The sequence below is a fragment of the Leucoraja erinacea genome, chromosome 12 (genome assembly GCF_028641065.1).
Source record: "Leucoraja erinacea ecotype New England chromosome 12, Leri_hhj_1, whole genome shotgun sequence".
NCBI lineage: Eukaryota > Metazoa > Chordata > Chondrichthyes > Rajiformes > Rajidae > Leucoraja > Leucoraja erinaceus.
The window spans coordinates 48,670,024-48,694,430 of record NC_073388.1 but is presented as its reverse complement, the minus strand read 5'-3'; positions in this window follow the sequence as shown (position 1 = coordinate 48,694,430).

The following is a 24,407-nucleotide window of genomic DNA, read 5'->3' as shown; positions in this document are numbered from 1 at the left end:
TGAAATTCTGTATTTGGAAATTTGATTCTGCAAATCTAGATTCGTTCTCGGACTCCTAGTTTTGGTGCGTACCACTCCACATACGCGGGCTCTCGAATCAAACTAAATTGCCCAACAAAATCTCAAATGAACTAGAGTATTCTCAGCCAATCTATACTCTATCCACCGAGCCCAGTACCTTTACGAGGTTCCTTGTCCATCACTCCAGGGAGGGACTCAGATATCTTCACTGAGGGTTCAGCGCCTAGCCTCTTCGCGCTGGCAGTTGATGCCAATTTTTGGAATGCACTATTCCAATCAGTGCTCATGGCAAAGATAGATCAATACGTAGACCAGACCTGTGTTTCAATACCCCACCAATTGGATACCAAATCTGGCCAGTGGGCCATCCCTCACCCTCGATGCGCGTCAGGCCCTCGTTAAAGCAGCTGCAATCTGCCAACTACGACCAAGTCTTGGGCCACTCCACGCCCTGTTTTGTGGGCCCCTAACCCAAAGGAATGCTAACCACCCCCCGTGCTTGCAAGACTCTGTTCTAATGATCTCGATTGGACCCTTTCCCAAGCCCGAATGATCGATCCGCTCCGACTAGCGAATTGCCGAAAACCAATGCGAAAACCGCACAGTGGGCCCGATTTCTGCACTTACGATCGAAACAGCTCAACACCCTTGATCGCAAACTTGTGTTTGGGGGTCCGTTGAGATCCCGGACAAGCTCCCAATGTAAATTGCTCATTCTAAGCTTCCCCCCAGTTTAGTTTCAGTCAAAAATCACTGAGTCAAGCACTTGCACATCTAAACTTTATTTTGACAAAACACAATTACAGTTCCCACTACTGTACCTAACCACCGCGGGTTCAATCCTCGTATTTATCTGATCAAGGCTTCTTGGCCTCGCTCAAACAGAGACACTCCAGAAGGTCACGCAGTCCTAAGCGCTCTCCTAAAAGATCGATGCAGGACCTCGAGGTAGCGGACTTTTATAGGTCCCCAGACCTCGAAGGGCCGAACCACATGGGGGTGGTCTCTTTACAATCCAATAACAGATATCGATTAACCTCATACATGACAGACATTTCCCTACCCCAATAATACAGTGGCTAATACATTGTATTCAAACAGTGTTTCTCAGAGGAAACAAACATCGCAACATGTGCCCTGATGTGCAAGAAAACCAGACAAGGCTCAATACTTAATCCAATCAACATCCAGCAAAGTAAAGCTTTGCAACATTATTTACAAAGTGTACGTCTGGTTTGCATTCATCCAATCCATTCTATGCATTTTTGCACCTAATTGTCAGGGTCTGCAGATGTTCCCATTCTCTTCCTGCAGCTCTGATCTAGGCTCTAGACAAACTGGCACCACTCTGCAGCTTGTCCCATTTCTACAGAAAGAACTTTTAAATTGACCAAATGGCCCAGCAGCCCAGAAGCCTTTACTCAATGTTAGGGTCTTAGCCTCTCCAATTTGTCCAGGATTAACACTTTAGTTTGCCAAGTACATTATGTGACTATTAATTATGAGAATCCTGGAACTATATTGTACACTCTGTACCCTTCCCTTTGCTTTATATTTGGCTTGATTGTATTAATGTATAACGTTACCTGATTGTGATCGGAAGCATGCAAAACATCTTTTCACTGTACCTCACAGTACATGTGACAATATTAAATCTAACCCTATCTTTGAAATTTCTGTTGACCGGTTGAAGTGCTATATCACTGTAAGTTTGATATTTGTGATTTCATTGCATTGAAGGAGACACATTTATTATATAGGAAGGAACTGCAGATGCTAGTTTACACTGAAGATAGGCACAAATTGCTGGAGTAAAGGGCCTGTACCACGAGCATGCGACTGCATGCGGCAAGCGCGACCTAACGTGGTCGCTTGAGCCGTACGGCATCGCGGGGCCGGTCCCACTTCGATCGCTGGAGCCGTATGGAGTTGTGCAGAGCTGGTCCCGACATCGGGTGGGGCTCCGAAAAACTGGCCTTGTTTAAAAATTCCACGCAGCAATGGCCTGCTGGCCCGCAGCCGCATTGAGGCTGTACGCACCACCTCGACGGGCGTATGCAGCGTCTCGATGCCGTACACAGCGTCTTGACGCCGTACGTCACGCGCAAACTCCCCGCGGACTTCGCTCGAACTTCACGTCAACTCGTACGGGATCACTCGACCTCCACGCGGCCCTCGCTTCCGGTTTGGTCGCGCTCACCACATGCGGTCGCATGCTGGTGAGACAGGCGCTGTACGGGGATCACTTGACCGCCGCGCGGCCCCCTCTTCCGGTTTGGTCGCGCTTGCGGCATGCAGTCGCATGCTCGTGGGACAGGCCCTTAACTCAGCAGGACAGGCAACATCTCTGGAGAGAAGGAATGGGTGACGTTTCGGGTTGAGATCCTTTTTCAATCCCTAATTGTAGCTTTGTGGTTCAAAGGAATTCCACAGTAATCATTGAAAGAGAAGAGTTGAAGATGTTATTGGTAAGAGACCATGATCAGAAGATTGTAGTCACCATTATTGTCCAAATGTAGAACTTTGTGTGGTTCAGGCATTGTGGTTAGAGTCATTGGATATTGTGCCTAACGTCAGTGATGCAAATGTTATGTTTCAAACCCCGGTTAGTGTCTGCGTGGTGAATATACTATGGATAATATCATTGCCTGATTGATGTAAATATTGTGCTTCATGCCAGTAATGCATGTTGAGGCAAGCGTCAGCCCCTGAGTAAAGGGAATAATGTGTTAAAGTCAATATGTGATTGTTGTCTATATTAATAAAAGTCTGTTCTTGACCGGTTTTGGCCATCTGTGCTGCGATTTCCGAGAGAACGCCGCTACCTATGGCCGTTATTTTTGGCCACCTTGCTCAGAGCCCCCCTCTGCCACATGTGTGCCAAGGATCTTTCCCGTCTATTAAAAATGACAGATATATTAATGTTTTTACAAAATTCCCCATTCTCTCTGCTGCTCCCGCTGGCGGCAGGGGGGAAGGGACTATAAAACCAGGAAGTGGTGTGCCACACAATCTCTTTAAGATGGAGGAAGACAGAGGGTCATGTTTCTCTGAGCTGTGAATAACACTGAACACATGCCCACTCAAATGTAAGTGCCCTTAGTGGTTCTAAAATGCTTGCAGAATGTGTCTATTGGTTCTAAAGCTTGCAAAAAGTGTCTCTATTGGTTCTAATGCTTGCAAAAAGTGTCTCTGTTGGTTCTAAAGCTTGCAAAAAAAATGTCCATTGGTTCTAAAGCTTGCAAAAAATGTCTATTGGTTCTAAAGCTTACAAAAAAATGTCTATTGGTTCTAAAGCTTGCAAAAAGTGTCTCTATTGGTTCTAAAGCTTGCAAAAAATGTCTCTATTGGTTCTAAAGCTTGCAAAAAAATATCTATTGGTTCTAAAGCTTGCAAAAAAATGTCTTCTAAACCTTGCAAAAAAAATGTCTATTGGTTCTAAACCTTGCAAAAAAATGTCTATTGGTTCTAAAGCTTGCAAAAAATGTCTATTGGTTCTAAAGCTTGCAAAAAATTCTAAAGCTCTGGCTATTGGTTCTAAAGCTTGCAAAAACAATGTCTATTGGTTCTAAAGCTTGCAAAAAAAAATGTCTATTGGTTCTAAAGCTTGCAAAAAATGTCTATTGGTTCTAAAGCTTGTAAAAAGTGTCTCTATTGGTTCTAATGCTTGCAAAAAATGTCTATTGGTTCTAAAGCTTGCAAAAAATGTATATTGGTTCTAAAGCTTGCAAAAAAAATCTCTATTGGTTCTAAAGCTTGCAAAAAAAATGTCTATTGGTTCTAAAGCTTGCAAAAAGTGTCTCTATTGGTTCTAAAGCTTGCAAAAAGTGTCTCTATTGGTTCTAAAGCTTGCAAAAAGTGTCTCTCTTGGTTCTAAAGCTTGCAAAAAAATGTCTATTGGTTCTAAAGCTTGCAAAAAAATGTCTATTGGTTCTAAAGCTTGCAAAAAATGTCTATTGGTTCTAAAGCTTGCAAAAATGTCTATTGGTTCTAAAGCTTGCAAAAAAATGCTTATTGGTTCTAAAGCTTGCAAAAAATGTGTATTGGTTCTAAAGCTTGATTGAAAGGCACTACTTACTGCAAATGGTGGCATGAAGTTGAAAGGCACTACTTCCTGCAAATGGTGGCTTGGGAGCTTTGGCTTGAAGTTGAAAGGCACTATTACTGCAAATGGTGGCTTGGTTGCTTTGGCTTGAAGTTGAAAGGCACTACTTACTGCAAATGGTGGCTTGGGAGCTTTGGCTTGAAGTTGAAAGGCACTACTTACTGCAAATGGTGGCTTGGGTGTGGCTTGAAGTTGAAAGACACCACTTACTGCAAATGGTGGCTTGAAGTTGAAAGGCACCACTTACTGCAAATGGTGGCTTGGGTGCTTTGGTGGCATGAAGTTGAAAGGCACTACTTGGGTGCTTTGGTGGCATGAAGTTGAAAGGCACTACTTACTGCAAATGGTGGCTTGGGAGCCGGCTTGAAGTTGAAAGGCACTACTTACTGCAAATGGTGGCTTGGGTGTGGCTTGGGTGTGGCTTGAAGTTGAAAGACACCACTTACTGCAAATGGTGGCATGAAGTTGAAAGGCACTGCTTACTGCAAGTGGTGGCTTGGGAGCTTTGGTTTGAAGTTGAAAGGCACTATTTCTGCAAATTGTGGCTTGAAGTTGAAAGCACTACTTACTGCAAATGGTGGCTTGGGTGCTTTGGCTTGAAGTTGAAAGGCACTATTACTGCAAATTGTGGCTTGAAGTTGAAAGGCACTACTTACTGCAAGTGGTGGCTTGGGTACTTTGGCTTGAAGTTGAAAGGCACTACTTACTGCAAATGATGGCTTGGGAGCTTTGACTTGAAGTTGAAAGGCACCTCTTACTGCTAATGGTGGCTTGGGTGTGGATTGGGTGTGGTTTGAAGTTGAAGGCCACTACTTACTGCAAATGGTGGCTTGAGTGCTTTGGCTTGAAGTTAAAAGGCACTACTGTTTTCGACCGCTTTCGGCTTGCAAGCAATTTAAACGCGACGTCAGCAGAAAACCAGGTGAACGCGTTAGTGTATTGCATGGGCGATGAAGCCGAAGATGTGCTAAAGGGGCTAACGCTAACTGCAGATGAGAGCAGGATGTACACGGATGTCAAGGTGGGCTTTGATGCATTTTTTGTACCTAAAAAGAATGTAATCTATGAAAGAGCCGAGTTCAATCAGCGTATGCAACTGCCAGGAGAAACGGTGGATTCCTTCATCACTGCTCTATACGGATTAGCTGAACACTGCAACTATGGACAGTTACAGAACGAGATGATCCGCGGCAGGTTTGTGGTCGGGCTGAGAAATGTCTCATTGTCAAAAAGCTACAGCTAGACAGAGACCTAACCCTTGGAACTGCTATAACAAAAACAAGGCAGTCTGAAGAAGTTAGACGACAGCGGTCTGACTTAAGAGGAGAAAATAGCGGTGCTAGCAAGTGCTCTAATGTTGATGCTGTGCATGCTAAAAGCTACAGAAAACCCAAATTTCCCTCAAAGCCTCAGCCACAAGCACAAACACCAGGCAAAAATAGACTTAATACACGGCCTCAGCCAGGTTCAAAGGCCTGTTATAGATGTGGAAAAATGCCCTCGCATGGGAAATCGGAATGCCCTGCTAAAGATGCTGTGTGTCACAAGTGTGGCAAAAAGGGACATTATGGCAAAGTGTGCAGAAACAGTGCAAAATCTCTCAATGCTGTCACTACAGAGGAAGAAGAGAGCTTTTTCCTGGGAGCCGTGGATGCTGGAAAATACCCGTGGACGGTGCAGCTACAAGTGAGACAAAAAAAAAGTGTGCTTTAAAATAGACTCTGGTGCTGATGTCATCGCCATGCCAGCCGAGGTGTACCATGACATTACAGGGGGGCATGATGTGAAGCGCCTGGCAGTGTCGACATGCCCATTGTTTGGGCCAGGGGGCAATGCACTTTCTGTCCTGGGTGTAGCCAGAGAAACATTGCGCAGAGGCAAAAAGACAGCCATAGAGAACATTTATGTAGTAAAAGACCTGCACACTGCACTGTTGGGAAGGCCTGCCATAGAACGGCTTCAGCTTGTGTGCAGGGTTGACGGCATCACCGTGGAATCAGTAAAACAACAATATCCGAAGCTGTGTAGCGGCTTGGGTCTTGTTCGGAGGCCATACTCAATTAAATTGAAGCCAGAGGCTGTGCCCTTCTCTCTCCACACGCCACGCAGAGTTCCTCTGCCGCTTATGGGAAAAGTGAAGGAGTAGATAGACCTTATGGAGAAGATGGGCGTAATCACCAAGATTGAGGAGCCGACTGATTGGTGTGCCGGGATGGTGGTGGTGCCGAAGAAAACAGGTGATGTTCGCATTTGTGTGGACTTCACAATGATGAATGGATCAGTATGCAGAGAAAGGTTTATCCTGCCTTCTGTCGAGCACACTCTGGGCATGCTAGCTGGCGCAACAGTATTCAGCAAATTAGATGCCAACATGGGCTTTTGGCAAGTACCATTGACAAAAGAGTCTGCCAAATACACCACCTTCATCACGCCTTTTGGGCGCTACTATTTTAACCGTCTACCCTTTGGCATAACATCAGCCCCCGAGCACTTTCAAAGGATGATGATGACAGAAGTGACCGGTGGCCTGGAGGAGGTACTGTGTCATATGGATGACATCCTGGTCTGGGGACAGACGCAGGAGGAGCATGATGTGCGGCTACATGCGGTGCTAGAGAAGGCACAAAAGGCCGGCATTACGCTCAACATGGACAAATGTGAGCTCACACGCCACACAGTCAGATTCCTGGGTCATGTAATTTCAGCAGATGGAGTGAAGCCAGATCCAGAGAAGACGAGAGCAGTACAAGAGATGGATGCACCCAAAAATGTCAGCGAACTCAGGAGTTTTCTGGGCATGGTCAATCAGCTGGGCCACTTCTTGCCCAATCTGGCTGAAAAAGACAAAGTGCTACGAGACCTGCTGTCCAAGAAGAACCACTGGTACTGGGGGACAGAGCAGCAGGCCGCCTTTGATCAGTTAAAAACAGAGCTGTCATCCACACCAGTGCTCACATTATACAACCCAAACAGTGCTCTAAAGATCTCTGCTGATGCCTCTTCCTTTGGCCTGGGGGCAGTCCTGCTGCAGAAGAGCGATGCCATGTGGTCACCTGTGGCATATGCGTCCAGGGCAATGACACCAACAGAGCAGCGCTATGCTCAAGTAGAAAAGGAGGCATTGGCTGCGACGTGGGCATGTGAAAGGTTCAGTTGTTTCATCCTGGGAAGACCATTGGAGCTGGAAACTGACCACAAGCCGTTGGTGAGTCTGCTGGGAGGGAAAGCTTTGGATGACCTCCCACCAAGAGTCCAAAGATTTAGGATGAGACTCATGAGGTACAGCTATACAGTAGATCATGTCCCTGGCAAAAGCCTGTGGACAGCCAACAACTTATCTCGTGCTCCTCTGAGAGCCGCAAGAACACACACAGACACAAGCCTATTAGAAGACACCAACATCTATGTAGACTCTGTCATCAGCAACATTCCTGTCAGTGGAGATTATCTGAGCAGCCTACGGGAGCACCTACAGGCAGACAGCACATGCTCTGCACTGATGGAGTACTGCACAGACGGCTGGCCCGACAAAAGCCAACTGCAGGGAGTGCTGAGACATTACTGGGCTGATAGAGCAGTGCTGACTGTGCACGATGGGCTGCTGCTGCGGGGCACGAGGCTCGTCATCCCATCAGCCTTACAAGGTGATGTGCTGCAGAGACTACACGAAGGACACCTGGGGGTGACAAAGTGCAGGGGCCGGGCCAAACAGACGGTATGGTGGCCAGGACTCAGCAGCCAGCTGAATGACATGGTGCTGAAATGTAGAACCTGCATCCAAGAGAGAAGGAACGTCAAAGAGCCGCTGATGCCAACGGAGATGCCAGACAGGCCTTGGCAAACCTTGGGAGCTGACCTATTCACGCTGAAGAACAAGACTTATCTACTAGTAGTAGATTATTTCTCAAGATATGTGGAAGTTGCGCTGCTATCACCCACAAGGTCCACAGATGTGGTGGTGCACCTGAAATCCATGTTTTCTCGTCATGGAATTGGTGAATTTATTAAAAGTGACAATGGGCCCCAGTTCTCAGGTAGCCACTTTAAAGCCTTTGCAGCAGAGTATGGCTTTGTGCACATCACGAGCAGCCCCAGGTTTCCTCAGAGCAATGGGGAGGCGGAACGCGCTGTACAAACCGTGAAAAACCTGCTAACAAAGGCGTCAGACCCATATCTTGCCTACAGAACAACCCCTCTACAGAACGGCTATAGCCCGGCCGAGCTGTTGATGGGGCGCCGCCTCCGCACTACAGTTCCTGCCCTTCCAACCCTGCTGAATCCAGTTTTGCCTGACTACAACGCGCTGGGGGCCAAAGAAAGGGAGAAGAGGAGGAACCATGCAAGATCCTTTGACAAGAGGCACGGAGCAAGAAATCTGGAGCCACTAGTACCTGGGGAGGATGTGTGGATCACCGATGCACGAGTCCAGGGCACAGTGCTATCTACACACAATACCCCTCGCTCTTATATCGTCCAGGTGCCTCAGGGCACACTGAGGAGGAACCGGCATCACTTGGTGCCGCTGCAGACCAACAGTGAGGTAGTCGACGCTGATGAGCCACCGGTGGGAGAAGATTCACCTACACCAGAGCCTGCTCCACCAGTGACAACATCACCCAGCAGAGAGGGCCCCACCACAGAGACTGTGCGGACCAGGTGTGGGAGAGAGGTTAGAAAGCCGAAGAGACTTGATTGGTGATTTATTGATCTGTTTTCTACAGTAAAGAAAAAGAGAGTGAAATGTGATTGTGAAATTGTTCTGTAAACCTGGTACATTTACCTGAAACCTGAGAGTTTAAGTTTTGAAGAACACAGCCTGCTAAAGTAATAGTTCACAGTATGGTAACGCGTAAGCTATTTTATTTCTATTTTGCATGCTTGAATCATGGACAGGTCTTCCAGCAAAAGGGCAGAATAAACCCCTTAAGACCTGCAGAGACAAAGGTAGTCCACCCTTTGTTCTCAAAGAAAGGGAGATGTGGTATTATGGAATAATAGTGTAAGGAATGCCTTTATTTTGTGGTGGCCGGATGTGACGTGGGAACCGGGGGTTGGGGGTTGAGGAGATGCCCGGGCATGCACACGAGCCGGCGGCTGCTGTACAGAGTTGCTAAATAAAAAAAATCATACGAGCCTTATTATAAGAATAACTCGACACCAGATACTGCACGGCCACAGCTCCTCGGGCAGCGGCACCACACCTTCACCATGGCGACCTCCAGCCGATTGACAGTGGATCTGGCCAATCAATGCGGTGAAGGTGCCAGGAATGGGCGTCACTGTCCCGGCGACTCCCTTCTTGACTGACACGAGAGGAGACCAATCGGCGGGGCGGCGACTGACAGCAATCTGCGCATGTGCGGATTTTACAATTTTTAAACCTTAATAACTTTTACAATAAACCATCGATCAGAACAAATCTTGATGAACTTGCAGCACAGGGGCACGGTGAGTAAGCTGGTGAAAAGTTGTAGAGATATCGTGTACCGTTTTAGCACAACTCGAAAAGCCACGCAAACCAGAAGAGCACAAGATCAGAGTTTTAGAGATAAATAGATAGATAGATAGATAGATAGATAGATAGATAGATAGATAGATAGATAGATAGATAGATAGATAGATAGATGGCTAAGATCAGTGTCTATGCATTTAATACATTATGGTTTAATTGACTTCCTGGGTGTATCAGATATTGTTGTTAATATTTAAGAAAGAACTGCAGATGCTGGAAAAATCGAAGGTAGTTAAAAATGCTGGAGAAGCTCAGCAGGTGAGGCAGCATCTATGGTGATGTTTCCGGTCAACACTCTTCTTTAGACTGATGTCTGGGGGGTCGGGAAAAAGAAAGGAAGAGGCAGATACAGTAGGGAAAGCTGGGAAGGGGAGGGGAATGATGGAGAAAGCAAGGACTACCTGAAATTGTAGAAGTCAATATTCATACCGCTGGGGTGTAAACTACCCAAGGCAAAATATGAGGAGCTGCTCCTCCAATTTACGGTGGGCCTCACTCTAGCAATGGCGGAGGCCCAGGACAGAAAGGTCGGATTCGGAATGGGAGTAGGAGTTGAATGTGCTGAGGCACAGGGAGATCAGGTTGGTTATTGCGAACTGAGTGGAGATGTTGGGCAAAGCGATCGCCAAGCCTACGCTTGGTTTCACCGATCAGTTGACACCTAGATCAGTGGATGCAGTAGATGAGGTTGGAGGAGGTGCAAGTGAATCTCTGCCACATCTGGAAAGACTGCTTGGGTCCTTGGATGGAGTCGAGGGGGGAGGTAAAGCGACAAGTGTAGCATTTCCTGCGGTTGCAAGGCAAAGTACCAGGGGTGGGAAGGGACGAATTGACCAGGGAGTTACGGAGGGACAGTCTCTGCGGAAACAGAAAGGGGAGGAGATGGGAAAATGTGGCCAGTGGGATCCCGTTGGAGGTGGTGAAAATGTCGGAGGATAGCTGAGTTAGAAACAAAATGCTGGAGTAACTCAGTGGATCGGGCAGCATCTCTGGAGAGAAGGAATGTGACATTTTGGATCGGAACCCTTCAGACTGATAGATAGAGAAGAACTAAACAGGGCTGGCAACACATGTCTTCAGGAAGGGTGGAGTCCATAATGGCCCATTGCTGACCTGGGAAGATGTGCTTACAAGAGGGATACAAGGGTGTGAACAGTGGAACTGGTAGAATGACTAGGGTGGGGGAGGGGGTGGAGAAAGATTGCAGGAGTTACTTGAAATTAGAGAAATCAATATTCACACCACTGGGTTGTAAGCTGGGTCAAAGAAGAGGAAGTACTGACACTTTTGAGAAATATAAAAGTGGATAAGTCTCCAGGTCCGGACAGGATATTCCCTAGGACATTGAGGGAAGTTAGTGTAGAAATAGCAGGGACTATGACAGAAATATTTCAAATGTCATTAGAAACGGGAATAGTGCCGGAGGATTGGTGTACTGCGCATGTTGTTCCATTGTTTAAAAAGGGTTCTAAGAGTAAACCTAACAATTATAGACCTGTTAGTTTGACGTCAGTGGTGGGTAAATTAATGGAAAGGATACTTATACTTATATATTATACTTATAGATAATATATATAAGCATCTGGATAAACAGGGTCTGATTAGGAACAGTCAACGTGGATTTGTGCCTGGAAGGTCATGTTTGACTAATCCTTGAATTTTTTGAAGAGGTTACTCTGGAAATTGATGAGGGTAAAGCAGTGGATGTTGTATATATGGACCAGTAAGGCCTTTGACAAGGTTCCTCATGGAAGGTTGGTTAAGAAGGTTCAATTGTTGGGTATTAATGGTGGAGTAGCAAGATGGATTCAACAGTGGCTGAATGGGAGATACCAGAGAGTAATGGTTGATGGCTGTTTGTCAGGTTGGAGGTCAGTGACTAGTGGGGTGCCACAGGAATCTGTGTTGGGTCCACTGTTGTTTGTCATGTACATCAATGATCTGGATGATGGTGTGGTAAATTGGATTAGTAAGTATGCAGATGATTCTAAGATAGGTGGTGTTGTGAATAATGAAGTAGATTTTCAAAGTCTACAGAGAGATTTATGCCAGTTGGAAGAGTGGGCGGAAAGATGGCTGGTGGAGTTTAATGCTGATAAGTGTGAGGTGCTACATCTTGGCAGGACATATCAAAATAGGACGTACATGGTAAATGGTAGGGAATTGAGGAAGGCAGTTGAACAGAGAGATCTAGGAATAACTGTGCACAGTTCCCTGAAGGTGGAATCTCATGCAGATAGGGTGGTAAAGAAAGCTTTTGGTGTGCTGGCCTTTATAAATCAGAGCATTGAGTATAGAAGTTGGGATGTAATGTTAAAATTGTACAAGGCATTGGTGAGGCCAGTTCTGGAGTATGGTGTACAATTTTTGTCACATAATTATAGGAAGGATGTCAACAAATTAGAGAGAGTACAGAGGAGATTTACTAGAATGTTGCCTGGGTTTCTGCAACTAAGTTACAGAGAAAGGTTGAACAAGTTAGGCCTTTATTCTTTGGAGCGCAGAAGGTTAAGGGGGGACTTGATAGAGGTCTTTAAAATGATGAGAGGGACAGACAGAGTTGACGTGGATAAGCTTTTCCCACTAAGAGTAGGGAAGATTCAAACAAGAGGACATGACTTGAGAATTAAGGGACAGAAGTTTAGGGGTAACATGAGGGGGAACTTCTTTACTCAGAGAGTGGTAGCTGTGTGGAACGAGATTCCAGTGAAGGTGGTGGAGGCAGGTACGATTTTATCATTTAAAAATAAATTGGATAGTTATATGGACGGGAAAGGAATGGAGGGTTATAGTCTGAGTGCAGGTAGATGGGACCAGGGGAGAATACGTGTTCGGCACGGACTAGAAGGGCCGAGATGGCCTGTTTCCGTGCTGTAATTGTTATATGGTTATATGGTTATATGGTTATAAGCTGCCCAAGTGCAATATGTCCGAAGAAGGGTCTCGACCCGAAGCGTCACATATTCCTTCGCTCCATAAATGCTGCCTCACCCGCTGAGTTTCTCCAGCATTCTTATCTACCTTCAAGTGAAATATGAGGTGCTTTTCCTTGATATCTGAATGTTTAATACTTTGTAATTTGGGTCAATGTTAGGGATTATTCAGGGGTTATAAAATGATGTGGATAAAAGAGGCAACAATTCAAACAAGAGCAGGCCTTCAGAATATCTGTTTTAATGTAGACTACACTAAGCAGTAATCATTTTGAAATTTAAAGGACAGCTCTGTAAAAACAGTGTGTCTAGTGACATCACTATGACACATTCTCATATAAATCAGCAGATTGTTAGATAATGGGGTATGTTAATTGACCTACATTAAACTAAACATTTTCATAACTTAATTTGTTTCATCTCTTGATGATCTTGATGTAGCATCAACGTCAAACACAATAATTGCCAATCTTTGTCTGTCTATCGATAACTGGGGTACTTTTGTTCTCAAGAGCGTCAGTCTTTTCAACACTAATTTTGACAGGCTCCCTGTCCTGTGGGGCTTTTAAACCATCTGTATGAATTACTTTGTCCCGAACGTAAGAACATTCAGAAGCATCTTGTCTGTTACAATGGTTTCACATTGTAAAGGTATAATTCACTGAAACCATTTGCCAGACTCAAAATATCCTCGTAAGCAATATAATTGTAGCTATTGAAAGTGTATTGAGTCTGCTGGTATCTTTACATTAAGAATATAAACGCTTTATGTACTTTGAGTTTGGGAAATTCCACTGAGAGGGTCTCCAAGCGAAAGTCTGTTTCTCCTGATGAATGAAGACTATTATATTAACCGGCTTTAGTTCAGAAACTTCAGTTCAAAAGTCTCACCTGTCAGTACCTGAAAATTAAACATTTCGTGGTGAGGCCAATCCCTGAGTGTTAAATTTGTTAAGTTTCATTGAGTATGTGGTGGATGCAATCGGCATTAATTCCAAGTCTGCATGGTAAATAAATTGTGTTTAGGATCCGGGAGTTGAAGGTACAATAGTTAGGGTCAGTATCTGTTGAATATGTGGTTACACAGAAAAGCTGGAGAAACTCAGCGGGTGCAGCAGCATCTATGGAGCGAAGGAAATAGGCAACGTTTCGGCCCGAAACGTTGCCTATTTCCTTCGCTCCATAGACGCTGCTGCACCCGCTGAGTTTCTCCAGCTTTTCTGTGTAACCTTCGATTCTCCAGCATCTGCAGTTCCCTCTTAAACTCTGTTGAATATGTGTTGCATATACTGTGGCTACAGGCAGTGAGAGCTGAATATAATGCGGGCGAAGGAACTTCAGATGCTGGTTAAAACGAAGATAGACACAAAAAGTTGGAGTTACTCAGCGGGACAGGCAGCATCTCGGGAGATATATCTTCAGCGTGGATATGGTCATTGCACTTGTGATAGAAATGCTGCGATTATACAGTCAGTATAATGAGGTGATGAAGGTACACAAAGATGCTGGAGAAACTCAGCGGGTGCAGCAGCATCTATGGAGCGAATGAAATAGGCAACGTTTTGGGCGAAACCCTTCTTCAGATTGAGGTGATGAGGTGTATATTGGATTAGTTTAGTTTAGTTTAGAGATACAGAGATACAGGCCCTTCACCCCACTGAATCCACACCGACTAGCGATCCACGTACACTAACACTATCCTACACACCAGGGACAATTTACTATTCTACAGAAGCCAATTAATCTTCAAACCTTTGCAGCGTGGGAGAAAACCAGAGCACTGGGGGAAAACACATTTGGTCATGGCGTGAAGATGCAAACTCCATACAGACAGCACCCGTAGTCGGGATTGAACTGCCATCTCTGGCATTGTAAGGCAGCAACTCTACCGCTGCGCCACTGTGCCACCCCAAATTATTAAATATATTGGATTTTTTATTGGATTATTGAATGTACTGCAGTTAGTGTCAGTGGTGGGAGTGGTGGCCAATGATTAGTGTCTGAGTTTGAGAAATGTTCATGTTAGAGTCAGTGTCTGGGTACTACTAGAGTTCCCATCTTCAAACATTGTGTACATTATGATGAATGTCAGTGAATGATTGTTGCATCTATTGTGATGACGTCAGTATCTGAGTAAACAAAATACTGTGGTTAGTTTTGGTGCCTGAATATTGTGATTAGCATCACTAGACAATTGAGTGTTAAATATATCTCGGTCAGATGCTGGGTTACGCAGAATGTAGACATAAAATGCTGGAGTAACTCAACAGGACAGACAGCTTCTCTGGAGAGACGGAATGGGTGACGTTTACGAGTCGAGACCCTTCCCCAGACTAAGAGTCAGGGGAGAGGGAGTCTAGAGATATACAAGAGTAAGGTGTGAAAATGACAGATCAAAGTGGATGGTGGTAAGGGAATGTAGAATGGTTAATTGTTAGCTGAGGGGAAGGTGAAAACGTGGCACACAATGAGTAATATTTAATCAGGAGGACAGTAGAACTAGTCAAGGAACTAGACTAGAATGGGGAAGGGTTGTAGGGAGAGGGAAAGCATGGGTTATTTGAAGTTAGCAAAATAAATATTCATGCCTTGGGCAATTCAATCAAGTTTGGGCAGCTTACAACCTGGTGGTATGAATACCGATTTCCCTAATTTCAAGAACCGCAGATGTTGGTTTAAACTGAAAATAGACACAAAATGCTGGAGTAACTCAGCGGGACAGGCAGCATCTCTGGAGAGAAGGAATAGGTGACATTTCAGGTCGTGACATTTCAGATCGAGTCGGAAGAAGGGACACGGCCAGAAACGTCACCGATTCCATCTTTCCAGAGATGCTGCCTGGCCCACTGAGTTACTCCAGCATTTTTTCCACCCAATTGTCGATTAGACCTAATTTGGTATTCTAGGTAGTCACATTTGCGTGAATTTGATCGATATCCCTCTAAACGCTTCCTATCCATATATCTGTCTAAATGTCTTTTGAGAATTCTTTTGAGTCTCAGAAAATTGTGTTTGCTTTCTGTATAGGTGTTGGACATAGCTGCTTGGAAGAATAGTCAGGCTGTGCATTCAGGGTACCACAAGGATCTGTGTTCAGTCACCTTGGACATTCGCATGCGATAACAATGATATGCTGATATAAAAACACGGAACAGCAAATGCTGGTTTACAAAAAAATACACAAAGTATTGGAATAACGCAGCGGGTCAGGCAGCATCTCTGGAGAACAGGGCTAGGTGATGTTTTGGATTGGGATCCTTCTTGTGGTGGGGTTGGGAGAGGGAGAAGAAAGCTAGACAAGATGAGGGGCAGGACAAATCCTGACAATGATAGATGCATCTGAAGAAGGGTCTCGACCCGAAATGTCACCCATTCTTTCTCTCCAGAGATGCTACCTGTCCCACTGAGGTACTCCAGCATTTTGTGTCTATCCTCAGGGGGGTGTGAGCATGTGAATGGCAGTTGAAGTAACATACACTGGAAGCACCTTTTTCCATCCCTCCCCCATTGTTAACAGGACTCATTTTGCTCACCAACCTGGCCACAGTTTAAGAATAAAGGGTAGGCCATTTAGAACAGAGATGAGGAAAAACCTTTTCGCCCAGAGAGTTGTAAATCTATGGAATTCTCTGCCTCAGAACGCAGTGGAAGTCAATTCTCTGGATGCTTTCAAGAGAGAGTTAGATAGAGCTCTTAAAGATAGCGGAGTCAAGGGATATGGTGAGAAGGCAGGAGTGGGGTACTGATTATGGATGATCAGCCATGATCACATTGAATGGCGGTGTTGGCTCGAAGGGCTGAATGGCCTACTCCTGCACCAATTGTCTATTGTCTATCAGTCCACAACTCACATCCACCTGGGTTTCTTCTCCCTGGATTCATTTTTCCTGTCCGCTCTCCCTCCTCTGCTTGGTCCCATTTGCCCATCATCTCTCCCTTGTCGGGTTCCACTTTGTACTTACCAGCCTGTGCCTCCACCTTCTTCCATGCTTCCCCAAACCAGATTCCATCTGCCTCATCCCCCTCCCTGCCCCTCACCTGTTTCCATGGATCTCCGACCAGCCTCTCCCTCAACACTACCCCCACCCTCTGCTCCACCTGGATCCATGTGACTATCATCTCAGTTGGGTTCTCCTGTCACCTATCAGCCTTTGTCTCACTTCTATGCATTAATATCTTTCCGTGATACTCTCAGTCCTGATGCAGGGTCTCGGGACACAATGTCCACCATCCTTTTGTCTTCACAGATGTTGTTGGTGGTGCTGAGTTTTTCCAGAGGTTTACTTCCTGGCTTCAAATTCCAACATCTGCAGTCGATTGCGTTTCAGCATCTGAGTTGTAAATTTGTGGTTAGGTCAAAACCAGAAACTTTGCTGTCAAAATCTGTCTGAACATTACATGAAATTGTGGTTAAGATCATTGAGGGTTGAATAGATTGTGGTTCTGATTAGTGTTTGGTGAATGATTTTAAGTTTAAGTAAGTAAGTAAGTTTATTGGCCAAGTATTCACATAGAAGGAATTTGCCTTGGTGCTCCACCCACAAGTAACAACATGACATACAGATTTGTGCTTATTGCCAGTCAGAATGCTGTGTCTATTGTGGTAACATGCTGAGTGTTATATGTATTTAAAGTTAATGTTGGTGTTTGAGTGTGGAATATTTTATGGATAGGATAGTGTCTGTGAGATGCCAATATAGTATTTTGGATTAAGTCTTTGAAGATCAAACTGTGGACAAAATCAATGAGTGTTCAATATATATATTTTAATGGGTGAGCATATACAGTGCGTTCAGAAAGTATTCAGACCCCTTCACTTTTTCCACATTTTGTTATGTTACAGCCTTATTTTAAAATGGATTAAATTCATTTTTTTTTATCATCAATCTGCACACAATACCAAGAAGGAAGAAGCAAAAACAGGTGTTTAGAAATATTTGCAAAGTAATTAAAAAATAACTGACATATCACATTTACATGAGTATTCAGACCCTGCTATGACACTCAATGTTGAGCTTAGGTTCATCCTGTTTCCATTGATTATCCTTATGATGTTTCTACAACTACCAATGGTAACTTAAATTGATTGGACATGATTTAGAAAGGCACACACCTGTCTATATAAGGTCCCACAGTTGACAGTGCATGTCACAGCAAAAACCAAGGCATGAAGACGAAGGAATTGTCCGTAGACTTCCTAGACAAGATTGTGTCGAGACACAGATCTGGGGAAGGGTATAAAACAATTTCTGCAGTATTGCAGATCCTGAAGAGCACAGTGGCCTCCGTCATTCTTCAATAGAAAAACTTTGGAACCACCAGGACTCTTCATAGAGCTGGCCGCCCAGCCAAATTGAGCAATCGGGGAAGAAGGGCCTTGATCAGTGAGGTGACCAAGAATCCAATGGTCATTCTGATAAAGCTCCAGAGTTTCTCTGTGGAGATGAGAGAACCTTCCAGAAGGACAACTATACCTACAGCACTCCACCAATCAGGCCTTTATGGTAGAGTGGCCAGACGGAAGCCACTCCTCAGTAAAAGGCAAATGACAGCCCGCTTGGAGTTTGCCAAAAGTCATGAAAAACAAGATTCTTTGGTCTGATGAAACCAAGATTGAACTCTTTAGTCTGAATGCCAAGCGTCACGTCTGGAGGAAACCAGGCACCACTCATCACTTGGCCAATACCATACCTACAGTGAAGCATGGTGGTGGCAACATCATGCTGTGGGAATGTTTTTCAGCAGCAGGAACTGGGTGACTAGTCAGGATCGAGGGAAAGATGAACGGAGCAAAGTACAGAGAGATCCTTGATGAAAACCTGCTCCAGAGCATTCTGGACCTCAGACTGGGGTGGAGGTTCACCTACCAACAGGACAACGACCCTAAGCACACCGCCAATACAATGCAGGAGTGGCTTTGTGACAAGTCTGTGAATGTCCATGAATGGCCCAGCCAGAGCCCGATCGAACATCTCTGGAGGGACCTGAAAATAGCTGTGCATCGACGCTCCCCATCCAACCTGACAGAGCTTGAGAGGATCTGCAGAGAAGAATGGGGGAAATTACCCAAATACAGGTGTGCCAAGCTTGTAGTGTCATACCCAAGAAGACTTGAGGCTGTAATCGCTGCCAAAGGTGCCTCAACAAAGTACTGAGTAAAGGGTCTGAATACTTATGTAAATGTGATATTTCAGTTATTTATTTTTAATTACTTTGCAAACATTTTTAATCGCCTGTTTTCGTTTTTTTATTATGGGGTATTGTGTGTAGATTGATGATAAAAAAAATGAATTTAAACAATTTTAGAATAAGGCTGTAACGTAACAAATTGTGGAAAAAATGAAGGGGTCTGAATACTTTTGTGAATACTGGCCAAATTAAAGACACCATAAAATGGAGGATCCCTGCACATGTCAGAATTGCTTAATCCTTGTCAGCTGTAATATACAGGTTTCGGATGGCGCCAGCCAGTCTAGTCTCAGACGGGTATGCAGGATGGTGAGGGGTCGAGGTGTTCTCCTTGTTTCTCCTAAATTGATAAAATGTAAAGCAGTTTTGCAAAGTAACCTTAAATGCATCATTTCGATTAGATCGCTGCATGGGCATTGTAAATAGTATAAATAATGTTGCAAGATGGTCATCCTGTTGGTTGATGATTGGTCGAACTGTTGATCCTTGGAGAACTGCTTGAATCTCAGGGCACATGTTGCAATGTTTTTTCTTTTTTGCTTCCTTCCAGGGGCTCTGTTTGAATACAATGTATTAGTTACTGTATTATTGGATTCGGGAAATGTCTATCATGTACTGTGTTAATCAATATCTGTTATTGGATATGTGGTTCGGCCGCTCAAGGTTCAGGGACCTATAAAAGGCCATTCCCACGAGGTTCTGTGTCGATCTTCTGGGAGAACGCTTGGGACTGCGTGACCTTCTGCAGTGTCTCTGCTTGCATGAGGCTAGGGGGGCTTGGCCAGGCAGATACAAGGATTGAACCCATGATGGGAACCGTTGTGCTTTTCCAAAATAAAGTTGAGATGTGCAAGTGCTTGACTCAGTATTTTATTGACTGAAACTTGACCGGGGGTGGGGGGTGGGGGGGGAGCTTAGAACAAGCTAAATACACTTTCTGAATGCATTGTTTATTGTAGTCATCATCAGTTTCTGTTTCTTCAATTGACTGTAGTTAGGATCTATGTATGAGTTTTAAATATGTTGTTGATGTCTCCGTGTGAACATGAGATATATTTTAGGAAAGATCTGTGCCTGCATTTTGTATATCAATAGTCATTAGTCAATTTAATTGTCATTTGGACCCCTGGAGGTCAAAATGAAATGCCGTTTCTGCAACCATACATTACACACAAATAGAGCCCAGGCACAACATAATTTACATTTTACATAAACATCCATCACATAGCTGTGATGGAAGGCCAAAAAAAAAAACTTATCTCTCCACTGCACTCTCCCCCCCCCCCCCCCCGATGTCAGAGTCAAAGTCAAAGCCCCGGCTGGCGATGGCGATTGTCTCGCGGCCATTAAAGCCACGCCGGGTGGTGCGAGGTCGCACACCGGGTCTTGGTGTTAGAGACCCCGGCGTGCGCTCGCAGAGTCCCGCGGCCATTCCAAGCCGCGCGGGGCAGTGGTGTTAGGCCCCGCTCCAGGAGCTCTTCGACCCCGCAACTCGGGCAGGAGAAGTCGCTGTTGCAGGAGCCCCGAAAAGCGGTCTCCCTCCAGGGACCCGCGGGCTCCCGGTGCCGCCGTCCGCAGACCCGCAGTTGCAGCCTCCGAATCAGCAGCAGCAGCAGCGGCAGCAGCAGCAGGCAGCAGCAGCGGTAGCAGCAGCAGCAGCGCTCCTCCACCGCTCCACCCGCTCCGGTCTCGGCCAGCTCCGCGACGGTGAGGTGAGTCGGCACCAGAGTCCCCGGCTTCTTCTGTTGGAGGCCGCTCCTCGTTGCGGCCCCAACGACAACTGAGACCCGACGAGAAAAGGTCGGGTCTCCAGTGCAGGGAGAGATTCAAACGTTTCCCACCCCCACCCCCCCACACACACACACCCCAACATAAAATAACAAAAACTACATATAAACATAGACAAAAAATAATAAAAACGCGGACAGGCTGCAGAGGCCGCTGCTGACCAGAGTCGCGCCGCCTACCGGATCGCGCCGCCTACCGCCTATGATGTGTTTAAGAACAGTAAGTATGTGCTCAGTGCCCTGTGGTTGGTGTCAGTGTCTGAGTGATGCAAATATTGTAATTATTATCACAATATTAAATGTTAAATTAATTGTGGCCAGTTCAATATCTGACCGCTTGAGATATTGTAGTGAGGACACATGCTTGGGTCAGTGACTCATTGTTGAATATATGGTCTATGGTCAGAGCCTGGGAATTGAAAGTGATGTGGTGAAGTTCAGAGATTGAGCAGTAAATAAATAGTGGGACAAGTTAGTGTTTAAGTGCTGAGTAAATTGAGAGCTTCTTCTTCTTCTTGCGTATGGCCTGCACAGCCTAAAGTTGTAGGACAACTTGTTCTATTTGATTGTGCATGCCAGGTTGATTGCATTCGTCAAAACAGGGCGGACCACGCGAAGGTTGCAATCTTCCCACCCCAATTGAGTGCTGTCTAATTCTCCAATACATTGCACTGGTATTAAATATAATTTCACTGAGGTCTAAAGTCAAGAAATGCGGCCTACCATTGATGGAGCTGGAGGCCTCTATGGACTGACTGCTGGCTGGGCGCGGACTTAACATCGGAGTCGGTCACTTGCCTGGGATCGTTTCAACCACAGCCTGCAGACTGTACCAGCGTGAGCTCGCAGTCTTGGGAGAGGCTAATCGGAAAGCTCCAATGACGCAGAGGCTTGACCAGCCCCGATGCAGGGTCCGATTGCCGGCACAGGGGAGCTGACATCCCCCCCCCCCCCCGATGCAGGAGCTGATCGCCCTGATGCGGAGGGTCCAAATGCCGCCGGCTACGGGAGCTGCGGGCCCTTCAACAGAGGGCTCGTAGCCCCCGACCATGGGACAGCAAAGAAGGGAAGAGATTTTAACTTTTTTTTCACCTTCCATCACATTGAGGAATGTGGAGGAGTCACTGTGGTGGATGTTTATGTTAAAATGTATTTTGTGTTTTCCGTTGCTTTTTATTTGTATGACTGACTTGGCAAATGAAATTCCTCATATGTTGCAAAACATACTTGGCTAATAAAGTATTATTGTGATTGTGATTGTGTTTTATTGTCAAATGTCCCAAATAGAACAATGAACTTCTTACTTGCAGCAGCACAACAGAATATGTAAACATATTACACTGTAAACAATATATTAAATGAGCCCCACCGCAGGGCGTGGATTTATCATCAGTCTGAAGAAGAGTCTCGATCCAAAACATCACCCGTTCCTTCTCTCCAGAGATGCTGCCTGTCTCGCTGAATTACTCCACATTTTTCTGTCTTTGACCAGCTTAATATCTGTTCCCTTTTGCTAGGTTTATCTTTCAGGTTGTAGCACAATCTATCCGTCTAGCAACAACTGCTAGGCAATGCCAGGTCTTCATTATAGCAGAGAGAGTTAAGGCCATGTCCCACTTACATGTCCTTGGCATGCAAATTACGCGACCTCGTCGTCGTGTTGAAGCGCATGGGTGCGGGGCCGGTCCTACTGAGAAGCGCGGAGCGGTATGGAGTTGTGTGCGGTATCGCGCAGCGCTCTGAAATTTTGTAGCAAACGAAATCTTTGCACGCCACCGGCCTGTCATGTAACTGACGGCCAAAGTGGGACAGGCCCAAGACCCTGGCATGACACAACGTCTCACCTCCAACAGCAGCAAAGCAGGCAAACGATCGTCGAACTCGGCCTGGGGCTCACGGCCGTTGCTGATCCAGGTCCGCCACCACTTTTACTGCCAGAGCGAGGCCAAGAAGATTGAAATTAGACACAAAATGCAGGAGTAACTCAGCGGGACCGGCAGCATCTCTGGAGAGAAGCAACGTTTCGGGTCAAGACACTTCTTTCAGGCTGAAGAAGAGTCTCGACACGAACCATCACCCATTGCTTCTCTCCAGAGATGCTGCTGGTCCCGCTGAGTTACTCCTGCATTTTGATTCCATCTTCAAATGACGTCACACGCTCCAGACGGCTGTGCGGACGCATGAAGTTGCGCGCGTCCTTTGCGGGACCGTTGCGCCTCAACGCGACCATGAGGTTGCGTAATTAGCGTGCCAAGGACACGTAAATAGGACAGGGGCTTTACCCATTCATACAGCAGACAGAAACGTGCTGTCATTAAACACCCACAAGCCAACAGTTCCCCAGCTCCTAATTCACTCCTTATTCTGCTAAGCAGCCAAGGTGTTTAAGCCTCCAGATTTAAACTGAATAGTTTTGCCTCAGTCCCTGGTAGAGCTTTCTAATATCCAAGTTAATCACAACATTTCTCACTGCTACATATATTAAGGTGCATTTTGGGTTTGAGAACTTAATGAGCTGCAGTTCAAGATATAGATTCACAGTCAAAGAACGACACAGTGTGGAAACAGGCCCTTCGGCCCAAATAGCCCACACCGGCCAACATGTCCCAGCTACAATATTCCCACCTGCCCACATTTGGTTCATATCCCTCCAAACCTGTCCTATCCACGTACCCGTCTAGCGGTTTCTTAAACGTTGGGATAGTCCCAGCCGCAACTACCTCCTCTGGCAGCTTGTTCCATACACCCACCACATTTTGTGTGAAAAAGTTACCCCTCCGATTCCTATTAAATCTTATCCCCTTGACCTTAATATATTAGCTCTCAATAAACAGAAAGTAGAACCGCAGAGCGTTTTACCAAACTATTATTATTTCGCTTTCATAGTCAAGCATATAATTCTATGTAAAAGCTTTCCATTACTCAGAAGCAACGTGATATATATCTTTGAATTGGTACTCAGACTAAATGTTTACCCATTTCAAACACCCAACCACATGAACGCAACTCATGACTGCCAACATTAAGGACAGAAATAATATCTTTTTCATCCTTCCCTCCAAAGTCGCGCGGTTTCCTGGTTGAGGCTAGCATTGGTAGTCCTCGTCTTAAATTAGTTAAATGTTGGCCTACAACAGTTACAGCTGTTCTCTACAGTTTCAGCAACTTCTCATAGGCCACTCGATATTGCATGGATTCCAGGCTTAGTCCTCCCTGGACCTACCTGATCTCCCAGCTGCCAAACATATTAACTCCCCTTCCCATTCCCACACTGACCTTCCTGTCCCAGGCCTCCACCATTATCAGAGTGAAGCCAAGCACAAATTGGAGGAACAGCACATCATATTTCGCCTGGGCAGCTTACAACCCAGCGGTTTGAATCTTGATTTCTCTAACTTCAAATAACCCTTGCATACCCTCTCTCCATCCCTCCCCCACCCAAGTCATTGTGCCAGCTTCAAAGTCTTCTTGTTGAGTCTCATTGTCTGTAACTCGTTTTCACCCAGCCCACAGCTATCAATGGCCTGCTTCCCTTTTCATCGTTATTTTTTTGCATATCTCATTCATTTGTTCCATATGCCTTGATATCACTGTCTCTATCTCTCGTTTCCCTCTCCCCTGACTCTCAATCTGAAGGAGGGTCTCGACCTGAAACATCATCTATTCCCTTTCTCCAGAGATACTGTCTGAGTTATTCCAGCTTTTTGTGTCTATTTTTTGTTTAAACCAGCATCTGCCGTTCCTTCTTACACTAGTGATTTTGACATATTCCCTTTGACACACATGGAGTCAAGTGGGTACAACTTCCATCACTCCAACAAAAACCCAACCTCCCCCCAGCTGGGTGACTGAAACTGGCT